Source organism: Ailuropoda melanoleuca, chromosome 8 (assembly GCF_002007445.2).
Source record: "Ailuropoda melanoleuca isolate Jingjing chromosome 8, ASM200744v2, whole genome shotgun sequence".
NCBI classification, from domain to species: Eukaryota; Metazoa; Chordata; class Mammalia; order Carnivora; family Ursidae; genus Ailuropoda; species Ailuropoda melanoleuca.
The window spans coordinates 99,031,729-99,045,165 of NC_048225.1; the positions used below are offsets into that span (position 1 = coordinate 99,031,729).

At 34.0% G+C, this 13,437-nt stretch overlaps 1 long non-coding RNA gene across 5 annotated transcripts in view; it reads right to left on the bottom strand.

The window, feature by feature from the left end:
* The window catches only part of LOC105235527, a 58,940-nt gene extending 45,781 nt beyond the window's left edge, over positions 1–13,159 (bottom strand). For 2 of the 5 annotated variants that reach the window (XR_004627325.1, XR_004627324.1), the window contains exon 1: positions 12,920–13,159. This is a non-coding gene — a long non-coding RNA (uncharacterized LOC105235527). The remainder of the gene's footprint in view (positions 1–12,919) is intronic. The other 3 variants (XR_004627327.1, XR_004627326.1, XR_853867.3) reach the window with 2 other exon arrangements.
* Between the last annotated feature and the right edge of the window lie 278 nt (positions 13,160–13,437).

Genomic DNA, 13,437 nt, shown 5'->3' on the forward strand with positions numbered 1-13,437 from the left:
TCTCTATGTTTTCTTTTATCCAGTCATTTTTAGAGAGACACCTGAGAAATGGAAAGAATTCTATCTTATCATGCTAGATAATTTACTCCATGAATTTGGATTACTCACTTCTCTCTTCAGGGCTCAGTTTCTTTGTCTACGAGTAACCTCTAAGGGCCTTTGCAGAGTGAAAATAATATTATTTCACACACCAGATCATAAAACTCTTGAACTCTGAAGTTTGACCCTAATAAATAAATTTCCTAAATTAAAAGAAAAGAAATCCACATTGTGACCATGAAAAATGCTACATTTTATTTTATGCGTATTATTTAGGCACTGATATTTTCCCAGCTCACAACTTCCTTTGGTTTAGCATCCCATTTCAAAAAATAAGTTATAATGAAAATTCAGATGCATAAATTCAACTTAGTATTGACAGCAATTATGGAATTAAAGTTTTCCCTACCAAGTTCAAATGTGACCATTAATAATGTATTGTGTGTTTCTGTGTGCATATGGTATAATGAATCACAGCTTTACAGAATGACAAAATCAAATCTGATATAGGTAAATATTTCTGAAAGTCTACATGATTTTCATTAAATAATTCACATTTTCAGTTAAAGAACTACTTTCTAGACTTAATGTGATACTTTTATTTTTCTCCATTCTCCCTTTCTAAAGATTAGGCTTATATGATTATTTGAATAAAATGACTTTTTTAAAAAAGAGGGATAAAAAAAATCATAAACATTTCCACAGTTTCATATTATAGATAATTTTATAACACTTGATTTTTGTATGCTGTGAATATCTGCAAAGGCAACTTAATTTGGATCTATTCTGTGTTTCTACCACATTTGAGAGGCAGAGATAATTTTGGTGGACAAACAGATATAAGAAATCAGTTTCTAATTGTCTGATTTATGACATAATCTGAATAGTTGTTAAATTGTTGATCACAATTTCCTGAAAGGATAAGTTAAATCTCTTATATCTACTTTAGTAGAAAAAAAATCTCAGTATAGTTATAACTCTTTATATTTCAAGTGTATTTTTATAATTCATTTTACATTTATTATTTAACTCACTTGACATGGTATTTTCCTCCATGGATTCCCATCACTCATGCTGCACTCCTGATTTTTGGACTTTTAGTATAAGCCCTGCTTCTGACATCTGAAACTGAAAATTCAATTCCTTGCATTTATTCCCTGTGGAAGTTGTATCTACATATATCACAGTTATAAACTAGTTTAAACCTTAAGCATAGCCTGAATTAGCAAGAGAATTTATAACTTTCCTAAGTTGTTCATAAACAAAAAATCTGAGTAAATTTGCATTGCTAAAATTCAGGGTAAAAACGTTGTCAGAATTCCTCAACAGTATTTCGATGATCAACTTCCTAATAATAAAAATAGGGGTAGTGCTAACTTGAAATACAACCGTGGTAATACCTTGAAGATGTCTATTTTGTAACTCTTAGTATTAATGTCCAGATCAGCATCTGGGAAACCCCCACAGTCATACCATATGATTGCAATAATAACAGTTAAGATCTAGTGAATCCCTTCTTCAGTTGCACAACCCAGTGGTTCCAGATTATTATGGAGTTTCCAAAGACTATCCCCCACACACATACACACACACAATCTTTAAGAAGAAGTGACCATGTTGTTTCCTGGCCTGACTTGGTTCATCAGTAAAATGCATTGTCTGAATTATTTAACTTCTCCTTAAACTACATGGCTTTACATATGATATTTTATGCAGGAAATCAGCAGATTCAGATGAAGAATATCCTTCAGAAGGCACATATAGGAATCAAAATTTATAGACAAAGGGATTTAACAAGTGAAAATTAGACATTTAAAAGGAATCATTTTTGAAAAAGTATAATTATGACTAGATTTCCAATAGGCTGGACCACTTGGCACATGTGGAACATATTGAGATTATTTTGAAAGCACAGAATTCATTAATCTGTTAATAGTCTCAATTTCAGCTAATCATGCAGAGGTATGTCCCGGGACCTTGAAGATCCAGTAGCTCTAATTCCCTAAACTACAGACAGGGAAATTGAGGTCTCAAAAGAGCCACCCAGTTACTTAGTAACATATTTTCTTATTCCTTACCCCAGTGTTCTTCTTATTTGCTGTGTGACTGTAATGAGAAACAGACATAAAAATACTGAGAGATGGTAATGAATTGACCAGAGTTTGGAGAAATGAGAATTAAAAAAAAAAACCCCAATGAATGACACTGACTATGAGATTATCTGAAGATAATTATCTAAGGAAGATGATAGGTGGCTGAGAAAAAAAAGAAATAAAAAATTTCCATAAATATTTGGTAAATACGTTTTGCAGTTCTTTTGGCCATGTATAAGAGGAGAGCCTTTAAAGACCAGTTTTCCATACTCTCAAATTCGTTTTATAGTAACAAAGTGATATCTTTGAATAAATGACTTGGTATACAAAAATTACAGAAGAGAAAAATTTTAAATATGTTGTATAGCAATTTCTTCTTTTAAGAAATGGTACAGTCAAAATCATAAAAATGATTTTTTGTATTATTATCATTATTATTATTATTTTCACCTAGCCTAAAAGATCAGGGGTCACATTTATTGAGGGCTACAACATATTCTGGTTTGAACCTGAAAAAAAGATGGAGTCTTGCATACTCATCTATTATCATCTTTAAACTATGTCAGCCTACATAGTGCCTGGAGTAAATATTTACCAGTGGTTACTACTGTCCAGTCTTGAAATAACATGTAGTTTATAAATGAAAGTTGAAAATGCAATTTTGTTGGAGAGCGAGGGCAAGTATCTGACCTAGGTATTTTAGTTACATCTTTTCTGAGGCATTAAGATCTTGACTTAAGTTTTAAATTGGCTTTAGGTATCTCTTGATAGATTGCTACCCAAATAATTTGTTAGGGCTTTATAGGGAAAAAATAAATTTAAACTCGCCTTCAGGTAATTCTAAAATTTTCTCTCTGAAGATTATGTTAAAGGTAACCCATAACAGTAAAGGTTATGATGCAGATTTCCACTCTGATGTCCTCACAGAGGGGTACGTAGCATTAAGAGGTCTATATGGCAATGAATTACCACATAGCTTATGCAAATCCGTAGCAATACTGTGCTCAAATAAGGATCTTGGTTTCAATACCTTTTTTCAGAAATGCACTGGCTCCTCTTTAAAGGGAAATCTGACTCCACATGAAGAAGCAAAACACAATCCTAAAGTCAATGCTCGTTTCTTTAACTATGACATTGCTGACATCTTCTTATCAAATCAAACCAAACATAACTCCGTGGCTCCTCAGAATATTTTAAAATAAGCATCCGTATGAGATACTATGAGTGTAAATATCTGAAAACTAATGTCCATGAAGCTACCTATAATAACTGCTCCTTTATCAAAACAATAAAAGGAGGGCAATAGAGATCATGTCAAAGTATAAAGCTGTAATCATATTACCAATCCCTTATGTAACAAGAAAACAGTAAAGCGTAAAAGGCTCAATTCTAAAGAATTTGAATAAAAGGAGACAGGAGACCTTTTCTCAATTTCTGCAACCAAGGGAGTTAGTGGAGGTAGGGCAAAGAAATCTTTTTACTTAAATCTTTATATTAAATCATCATTACGGTTTTTTAACTAGAAATGAATAAATACAGTTTCCAACAAATATGTTCACCTGAAAAATTTTCAATCATTTTAAGGTAAATTAAGAAGCAGCGAATGTAAGAACTTCATATTTGATATTTTGTTCATTTTTTATTCTTTGTGGTACATAACTAGGGGATTAAAAATGAAGACATGAAAGATGATCTAGCAAGTAAAATGTAGTTTACTCCTAAAGGCAAAGGGACAGCAGGAAATAGAAAGGAGATTGGGGTTTTCAACTGGATATAGTTTGTTTCTTTAATGGCTTGGAGTAAATGAAGAAAAATATTAAAAATTGTTGATCTTGGGGGTAGAAACATGAAAATACATTTACACTGCTTATACCTTTTGTATAGTTTGAAATATTTCTAAATTAAAAATGATTTTTTCCTACCTTTCGTATTCTAACTTACAAAGACAAGTTTATATCTGACTTCTTTTGTGAAATTTTAAAACGTTTGTTTTCCTCATAAGTTAGAGATTTCCTTTTCCTCAAAGTTCAAAACCATATATTTAAAATAAGTAAATTTATATAATTTAGAGAACTGTCAATTAAACAAAACTTTCAGCAGAAAGAAAAAATTTTAAAGCTTTTAATGTATTCTATACCTAATAGCTTTATTATCCCCTTTTATGTTTATATAATTAATTTTGAGTCATTTTATATGCTTCCTGCATGTTATCTAACATTTCAGAGGCATAAACATGGCTATTTTACTCAAAATATCAATTAATGCATCTGTATAAATGGATTTTCTCTTAGAGTTATCAGACACTATGTAAATACAGAAATATACTTTATAGAATTGTTGAAGTAAACAAGTGTGACTATATTCCAGGATCAGATACCGGGGCATTTTGTGTTTTCTTCTCTTAGTGAATGCAATTTTTAGAAGTAAAATTAATCCTCTAGAAAACAAAAACAAAACCTAGAACATAGGAGCTTCAGGTATTACTAAGAGTGTATATGTAAAAATTTAAACAAAATCATTATAGATGATTTCTCCATTAACTTCAAGGATAATTTGTTTAGACAAAAATCACTACCTTAAATATCTTACAAAAATTCATCATAACAGCAAACATACCAAGTTGGTTTAAATATAAGCTGCAATGGGATTACCTTAGTTATATCTTGAAGAACACCTATAGTCGCTGTGTATTAATTATAAGAGAAAGTGGATGTAAGTTTACAGATCTTCTTAACCTTTCTCTCTCTTTTTTTTTAATGCGGGCATCATAACTACTGGTTTGCTTTTTATGCTATACACACTCTGTTCATTCACAATTTGAAGCTTGTACATAGTGTCCAATAATGGTAAAGCACTTGCAAAAATGCTGCACCTGGAACAGGGAGGAGTGAGGAGAGCAAAGGTCAAATCCAGGCCTTAATAAGCATTGACTAAACAGACTTTAGACTCAGTGAAAAGTCCAGACGACCCCTGCAGCGTCATCTTACAGCTCTGATTTTCTTCTTTTCAAGATGTAGTATAATCCATAAATACAACCAAATCACTAGCAGCTTAGGCTTTGGTTTGGTTTTTATCTTCCAGGGTTCCCCCCCTTCACAGAGATTTGAAAAATTAACCCTTTTCTGTCCTCAGACTAACCAAAGAATGAATTTCTTCCTGGTCACTGTTGTCACCTTAAATCTTTACGTCCTTTCGGGGCTTGGGGGGCACTCTGTGAAGTGCTTACAACCATAGCAGTGGCCAGAGTGTTTCATTTTCTCCCCTTAAACGTCGACGGATATCCCAGAGATGGCTAATAGCAACAAGGTGATCAGAGACTCCACAGATCAGTGAAATATGTCTCTTTCATGAATGCTTCTGAGCAATAAACATAATACTTAAAACCTTACATGGGATTTTGGTTTAGTTCTGGTTTCCCATCACACAGAGGTTACATTTCCATACGGATTTCTAGATAATCCATATGGATGATAAAAATATAATCAACTAGAATCAACTTTTTGACATATTTGCCTCATTCTGGATTCCCTGGTACAGTTCCCACTCTCATACTCTTATGGACATAATCTCTTTTCATACCTTTGTTCTATTCCACATTTGCTGAGGGAGAGGTTAGGCCTTTTAAGTTAAAACAGCAATTTTCCCTGCAGGAAATATACCAAACCAAGAATGAATTGTAGGAATGAAGAGTCCACCTTAAGTGCATTACTTGAGAGAAAACTTGCACTCCAAAGTGGGTATAGTCCAAGTGCTGGAAGTGAGAGCTGTCCAATCACGTTTGGTGTAATCCTGTTATTCTATTTACAACACTGCAGATTTTCAGAATGCCAAAGACACCTGCATCTGTCCCTACATTTATTCTTTTGATGTCACATATACCCTGTTTGCCCCACTTCCTTCACAGTTTAAAGATATAAAATTAAAAAAAAAATTCAGCTCTGAGTGTAAACCATAGCTGCATAATTAAGGGTGAGGCAAAGTCTTACCTAAGCAGGAGTGGCTGAGAACATAGAAACTGGGTGAGAAGCCTCAAATGTTCAGATGTGTGCTCTAGTCTGGGGGAAGATTCTTTAGAAGGAACGTGAAAACAGATACAAATGGTGTCCCCGGAGAGTTGAAGGGGGCCTGGGTTTCTCGAGGATCTCTGTCTCTGACTGATGATCACAGTCTTACAGAATAGGAAAGGGGATACAGTGAGGGGCAGACATTTTACACAGCTGCAAGGCTCCCAAAAATGATCACAATTTCTCCTGTGCTGTTCATCTAAAGAATTAGGATATACAGGAAAACAGACTAGCAAATCTCAACCATGATCCCATATAAATAAAAATACTAAAATTCATTTAGTATTTTTGATTATCTGTGATCCCACAGAATCAAGACCCGTCTATTTTTCAGAACAACATGGAAGAAGAGAAAGTGGGAATAACTCAGATATGCATTCCTTGTTTATACCTCTCTGTTTTGAACATCTTAGCTTCAGCCATCTGAATTTACAGCACCAATATAATTTTAATTATTTTTCCCAAGATCTCGTTATCCATTATCTCCTACATAAATGGCAAGATTCAGTGTCAATTAGAATTTGTTGTTTTAAAAGTAAAACTTAGCTAAAAATCTGTATAATTTTTAGACTTTGTATTATGCTTTTCTGTTTATATTTAAATGTCTCAAGTTTCTAAATGTATTTTATGCATTTAGAGTAATAGAACAAAAATGGGCTAAATCATTACCATATATATTTTTTTCTAATGGATTTTTTAAATTCATGAATCAGGAGAAAAATTATCAAAAATAAGACATCGTAATTAATGCATGTACTTCATGATATAATGAGAGTTTAAATATTTTGGTAATACTTTTTACAAGGTTCATAAAGAACTGACTTTATATGTCGATGGCTTAGAACATGTCTTCATAGGTGTGAATCCCATAGGCAACTACATTTCAATTTTTGTGAAATTTTGATGCAAAGAAATCCTAATTGATCTGATCAGTCATCAGATGCATTTTTCAAACAATTGCACTAGTGTGGCTCTTGACGAGGCATCCCACTTTTGACAACTAGTAGATTTGCTTGAGGTAAAAGGCTACCTGCAGAAGAATGAGCAAAGAATTCCAAATCAGAGACAGTGTTACCGTGAGGCCAATTTTTTTCAATGACACTGATGTTTAATTCAGAGTTTTTCTAATCTCTATTATATATTTTAAAAATATGCACTTTTGGTACATGTTTCTATCTTTATTAGTCAAAATAATGTCAGGGTCGGAAGGATAGCTTGTTTTCATCTAACACTTTTACCATCCGAAAATTAAAATTTTAAAAAGAGAACATTTTGACTCTTTGAAGTAATAAATAAACTGTGAAGAAAATATTTGAGTCAAGAACTTGTCCAGAAGAAACAAAACCTGAAAATTCACATGCCCACTTTCACAGAATATATGATTTGCTCAGTGAGCCACTGACTGTATAGATCATCTTCAATGCTTGCTATCTTTTTGTAATCCAAGTCCAAATGAAATCTCCAGATCTTTTTTCTTTTTTTTACACACATAATGGACCAAGAATTTTATATGGTGGATATTTTAACATAAATTTAAAAGTATATGTATGTTCCAGTAATGATGATTTGTTCAAAATAAATTTAGTATCATCATTCTTTCTTAACTCAATCATTATGCCAACATTTTAATGCTTTTTTAAACCAATCACTTGCTTACCAGCTAGTTGAGAGACTATGGAGGTGCATGATAACTTTTTTGGGATTACATATGATGAAATGGCAGAAACAGCCAACTCACATAATTTGCCTTGAGGATTAATCTCGCAGCTATATTAATTTTAATAAAAATTAAATGTTTTCAATTAGTTTAGATTGGCTGGTAAGGGAAAAACACAAAGACAAAACTGAGGCAGTGAGCCTTACAATGCCTCCACTGATTTCTCCCCTGGCCCTTCCTCTGCACATGGTCAATTAGAATTGAAAATCCTGTGCTGATTTCATTCGCTGGAATTTTTAAGCAGGTCAGGAAGAAAGATGTTATTGAAAGGAAAAGTCTCATCTAAATAAGAAAGGAGCACGTGGCCATCTGGTCTTAGCTATACATATAAAAAGTTATTTCAGCTGAACTGCAGGCTTGATGTTTAAAAAGATGTGCCAAAAATCGACCCAAAATCTGTTTACGGTAAAATATCCCAAATGTTTCTTTTTCAACCTCCAAATATGCAGTACACAGTTCGTTTCCTATCTGTGATTCATGAGCCCATTTGACCCCAGCGCCTCACTGAGCTTGACTGAGTTTCAGGCAGTGGAACATTCAATCACTCTTAGAACACTACTCCTTAATGGGATATCAACAGGACCGTGGGTCTTTTGAAAATTGTGAAAATAACTTGGATAGTTTTCACTCAAATTAGTTTTGAGTGCTGTCTGCATGTAGGCTTGAAAGAATAAAATCTGAGGCATGAGGCGACCAAACCAATTTTCCTTCCTTTCCCATTGTGACTTGAGGTTCCTGTTCATTCTCTGTGCAGTGCTCGGGCATCTACTCAAAATAATTTCAGGTCTCAAGCCTAAAGGCAAGTTTTTTAAAAAACCCAATCTGTCCTTTCATAAAGAGAAATTATAGTGTGAGTCTACTTGTAGAAATCATCTTCATAATGTTAAGAAACAAAGTTTTTCTAAAAAATAACATTTTATACTGTTTGCCACATTAGAGTCATATCTTTTGATATGATTGAAATATGTTTTGATATGATGCATTTGCAATAATTACATCATCAATACATTAATTTAGCCATTATCTGAGTATGTCCTTCTGCTAGAATAGATATAGCTATGTTGACCTCCCCATCTAATTTTCATTGTATTAAAATATGTTAATATTCTAACTCAAGATCATTGAAAAAAAAAGAAAACTCTGGTTATAATAAAATACCAACAATTATTTTTGGTAATAAAACTACATTCAAATATATTTTATATATACCCTATCTATCCACATATGAAAGAACACATGATTATAATATCAACATATATGCTAAGCAAGAGAGTAGGTTTTCACTGAAGTGTTTAGATAAATAATTGAATAAAGGATATTCTAATATATGAAACAAGAATCTTGACATATCTCTGACATAAGATATCACTGGTTGTTTTTGTATATTTACTATGTTTGTTCTGCCATTTCAAATAAATCATTACTATTGTGTAAGAAGAATAAACTGTACTATAGTAAATTGTTCTTTCTCCTTTATGCTCTGAAAAACCATTTGTTCTTGAATTGGCGTTACGTAGTTCAACTATTTCAATCAAGTCCATTATCTTCCTTTCTTTGAAAGATGCCTTTTTAGTAACCTGTATCCCAGTGGGCAATGTCATGTTTTGTTTTTAGAGAGTAGGTGAAATTTAAATCCAACTACTTGTTCATTTTTTTTTGTTTGACAAAACAATTATATAATTCATCCTCAGGCATGAACTCCACTATATGCTGGAAGAACTATTTATGTAAAAATTACGGAGTCAAGCCCAAAAATTTCTCAAAAAAGTTATTTATTAGTTCGCACTGGAGTCTTACCCCCACAGAATGTCACCTAACTTGTGTAGCTTGTTTTTTCTAAGTACAAAATGTGTCTGTTCTTTGAGCTATATACTTTTCTCAACAAAAGTAACATGAAAGCAAAAAAGAACAAAACACTTTTTCTCTTGTTTTAAAACAATCACACAATACCTCAGCAAAATTAATCTCATTAATTTATATGTTGTGTAAATCGTGCTGCTCATATACATATGTCTTGCAAATCCTTTCAAAAATTAATCCTTTTCTAAGTATGCAAGAAGTATTCAGAGCATATTCCAAAATTCAAAATTCAAAAAAATAACGTATCAAATACTTGGTATATAGGAACTGGTAAGTATACTCACCGTTCTACATTAATGAAGATTAACTTAAATTACATATCGAAACTTAGTAATTAAGAGACATTATGTATGCACGGTTGTTCTATATTTATGTCTCAGATATGGCAACATATTTTCATAAAATTACTAAACTTTGTTCTATTTGAATTAAGTAAAATAAAATACTACACTTAAATACACACATTATTAAAAATCGGGACAACTTGTTTGGTGGATAACTGTTTAGTGTAAGACCCATAAAATAAACTTGAAAATAGATACAAACACTGCACCAGCCCACAAAATTTTAACCCAATTATTCTCTAACCCAGAACACATGAAATGAACATTACTTTTAAATCATTTGTATATATTCTTTCTTTAACCAATAAGTTGAGTAAAATGATTTAATGTTAGCAAAAATTTAAATAGCAAATAAGAATCACCAAGTCATAACACCTGACAGTATTGTAGCATTTTTTCCAAGTGATTGCAAAACGTTTACCATTTCTACATCCTATTCATAGCATTGAAATTCAGCCACCTCTAAAATGTTCAACCAGCATGTTACTAAGGCTTCCCAGAACCAGAAAACTCTGCCTGACTACAGATACCTTGATAAACATGCCCTTACTGCCCCATAAACACATCTTCAAGAAAGAGATAGCTACAAATAAAATAGTCCTTTCCTGTGGGTGTTGGTTAACCCCACAAACATGTGAACTTCCTATGGGCACACACCCAACAGACACTGGCGATTAGGTGATTGAAAATGTTGCCCACAAAGGCGAAATTTTATATGTGATGACATCACCAGCAAACCAGGGTTTCTCTGTGATATAATGATATAATTGCCTGGCTGAATGTGTCTCTTGAGTGTGTGTGTGTGTGTGTGTGTGTGTGAGAGAGAGAGAGGCGGTTAAAGAACAGCATCATCAGAAATGCTATAACCTTCTGCAAGGTTTGCAAGAATCTTGCCACAGACCTTTGACTTTTTCCAGATTTCATACAGCTTAAGTTCTTTCAAAAATGCATTTCCCACATGAGTAAATTGTGTTTTGTTTAGTTAGCACACTGTTAATCCTAAAATATCCCCTTGATGGGTCTGTCGAGAGATGAGATTTCTATACCCAATGAGGCATGTGTATCAGTATAATATGATGCAGGAGTTGCAGGGTCCCTTGAGACCTGCATTTGAACGGATAAGACGTCTTGGTTTTAAAGGTAATGAAAGGGTTAAAAAATGAGGCTGTCTGGGGTAAAAGAAAGGGGATATTGTTGTCTTTAATCTTTCCGCAGTATGTGTAAGACTTCCATCCCGGATCTGCACATAGCAGTGGAATAGGCTCGGCATGCATTGCGTGCAAGGTCCTTGATTGTAGAGGGGGGAAAAAAACCTGGCTGGAGTCCAGACAGGCTGGAGCTCTGTTGATCATTATGTCTAGCCTTCAGGTGTCTCAGCACACAGTGGGCGGCGGTGGGGGAGGTGTAGATAACATGAGAGCAGACAAAGAAAAAAAAATGGTGTATTTTAAAAAGATTATGCGAAAATTTGTGTCCAAGTCCTCTTTAAAAAATGAATCCTACCGTCTTGGACTTTTATAATTAGAACACAAGCTCTGCTCTGGCAGATCTCTTTAAGCCATAATTAGTTATGTCTGGAGCCTTTGAATAATTCCTTTCAATAATTGATGGAGTTGATACTCTCTTTTAAAAATAAGGAGGGCAATGTTTTCTTACAAACTCTCTTCTTGTTGGAGGGCTTTGTTCAAAATCTTCATCAGTCACAATCACATTGATTTGATCTGCCTTTTAATTTCTTATGAGACTTAGCTTATAACTTTTTAAGAATCTGGATGATTCTAGAAGTAAAGGCATAATGCATTGCTAGATTACCCTAGCTGAATGTAAAAAGAAAGCAATAATACAGGATCATTCTTCCCCCATTTGTTTCCAATTATTTTATAAATTAAAAAAAAAAACTGGTTTGTATGTTGCTTCTGTTTGAAACTCCAACAAAAAACCTTAGCAAGCATGTAAGTTAGATGCTAAGTGTATCTTTTGCCTTCTAGTAAGAAGAAATCCCAAATTCTTTTATTCTTCAAGCATTCTATAAAGAAGCTTCCGCATGCTTCCTCCCCACCCCCACATCCTCACTCCACCCTATTAGGAATTTCAAAAAAAAAAAAATCTTTATACATGGAAGGCTGGATCCTGATACAGAAAGCTGTCTTTTCCTTCTATCTTTACACTGACCACTTTACCCAGTCACCTTTCACTTCTGCCGGGACTTTATTTCGCATTTTGTAGACGAAAACACTGAAACCAGCTCAGTCTCTATCATTATTATGAAATGAAAAGTGGTGGCTAAAAAATAAATAAAAAGAAAGCTCTGGCTTGAAGCCATTGTTCAGAATTTAAGAGCTATTTGCCCCCAAGAGTCTTAGCAGTCTTTCATAGCTAATTATAATAACTGTCAGATGTCTGGAAAGTCTATGGTACCCTTGTCAGTGGAGTCAGCAAAGTTTGTCTTTTATTTTTCTCGGGGACAGATCAGATCTGATGAGACATAAAGAATGAAAAGAAGTGAACTAAGTACATATGTATGTGCCTTCATTTTTCCCTATGAACAAAGCAGCACACAGGAGCAATGTTCCGGGGTGCAGCCCTCCTGCAGCTACTCTTTGGAATGCCTGACTTTTAGTTTTAATTCTTTATCTTTAACATAATAAAGCATGCAACAATTGTCCCCGAAACATCTTCCTGCCTGCCGAATACCTTTCTGTACACATATAAAAGAGTGCCCTAAAAATCTTCAAATCTTTGATGCTTATGACATACAACTATTTTAATCAGTACACTTGACGGAAAGAAATGTATACTTACAATTTCAAAATGGTTATTTGTGCTAGTTCCTTGTCCCCGGAGGCACAGCAGAGGCTTTTGCCAGACTGTCCCTGATGCAGGTGCAGAATCCCCGTTTTCCTGAAGGAGGGAGGTAGGAAAGTGCTTCACAAAGTCACTCGGAACTCAGCCACTTGTGCTCAGGCATCCCTTGCTTCTGTGAAAGCTGTACTGTCTGCAGTTCTGAATTGAACTAAATTACAGCCCATGTGAAAGCCAGGGGCAGCGAGTCATGTGGGAGACACACAGCCGTCCTATTGGCCACCAAGACATAGCTTAAGCACTCTGCCTTTTCCACCATTGGTGAATAGTTAAAACTGAAAGCATCTAGATCCTCCTCTTCAGCTTATTTGTCCTTTATGTGTGGAAGAATGACTGTAGGATTTTACAGTGACAGAATTAGTTAAGCAAGGGACTGAAGTCATCCTTCACAGAGACCAGTGGGAGGAGATTGGAAGCTCAGCTTTTTCAAGACTTTTTTTCCTTTTGATCCCCCAGCC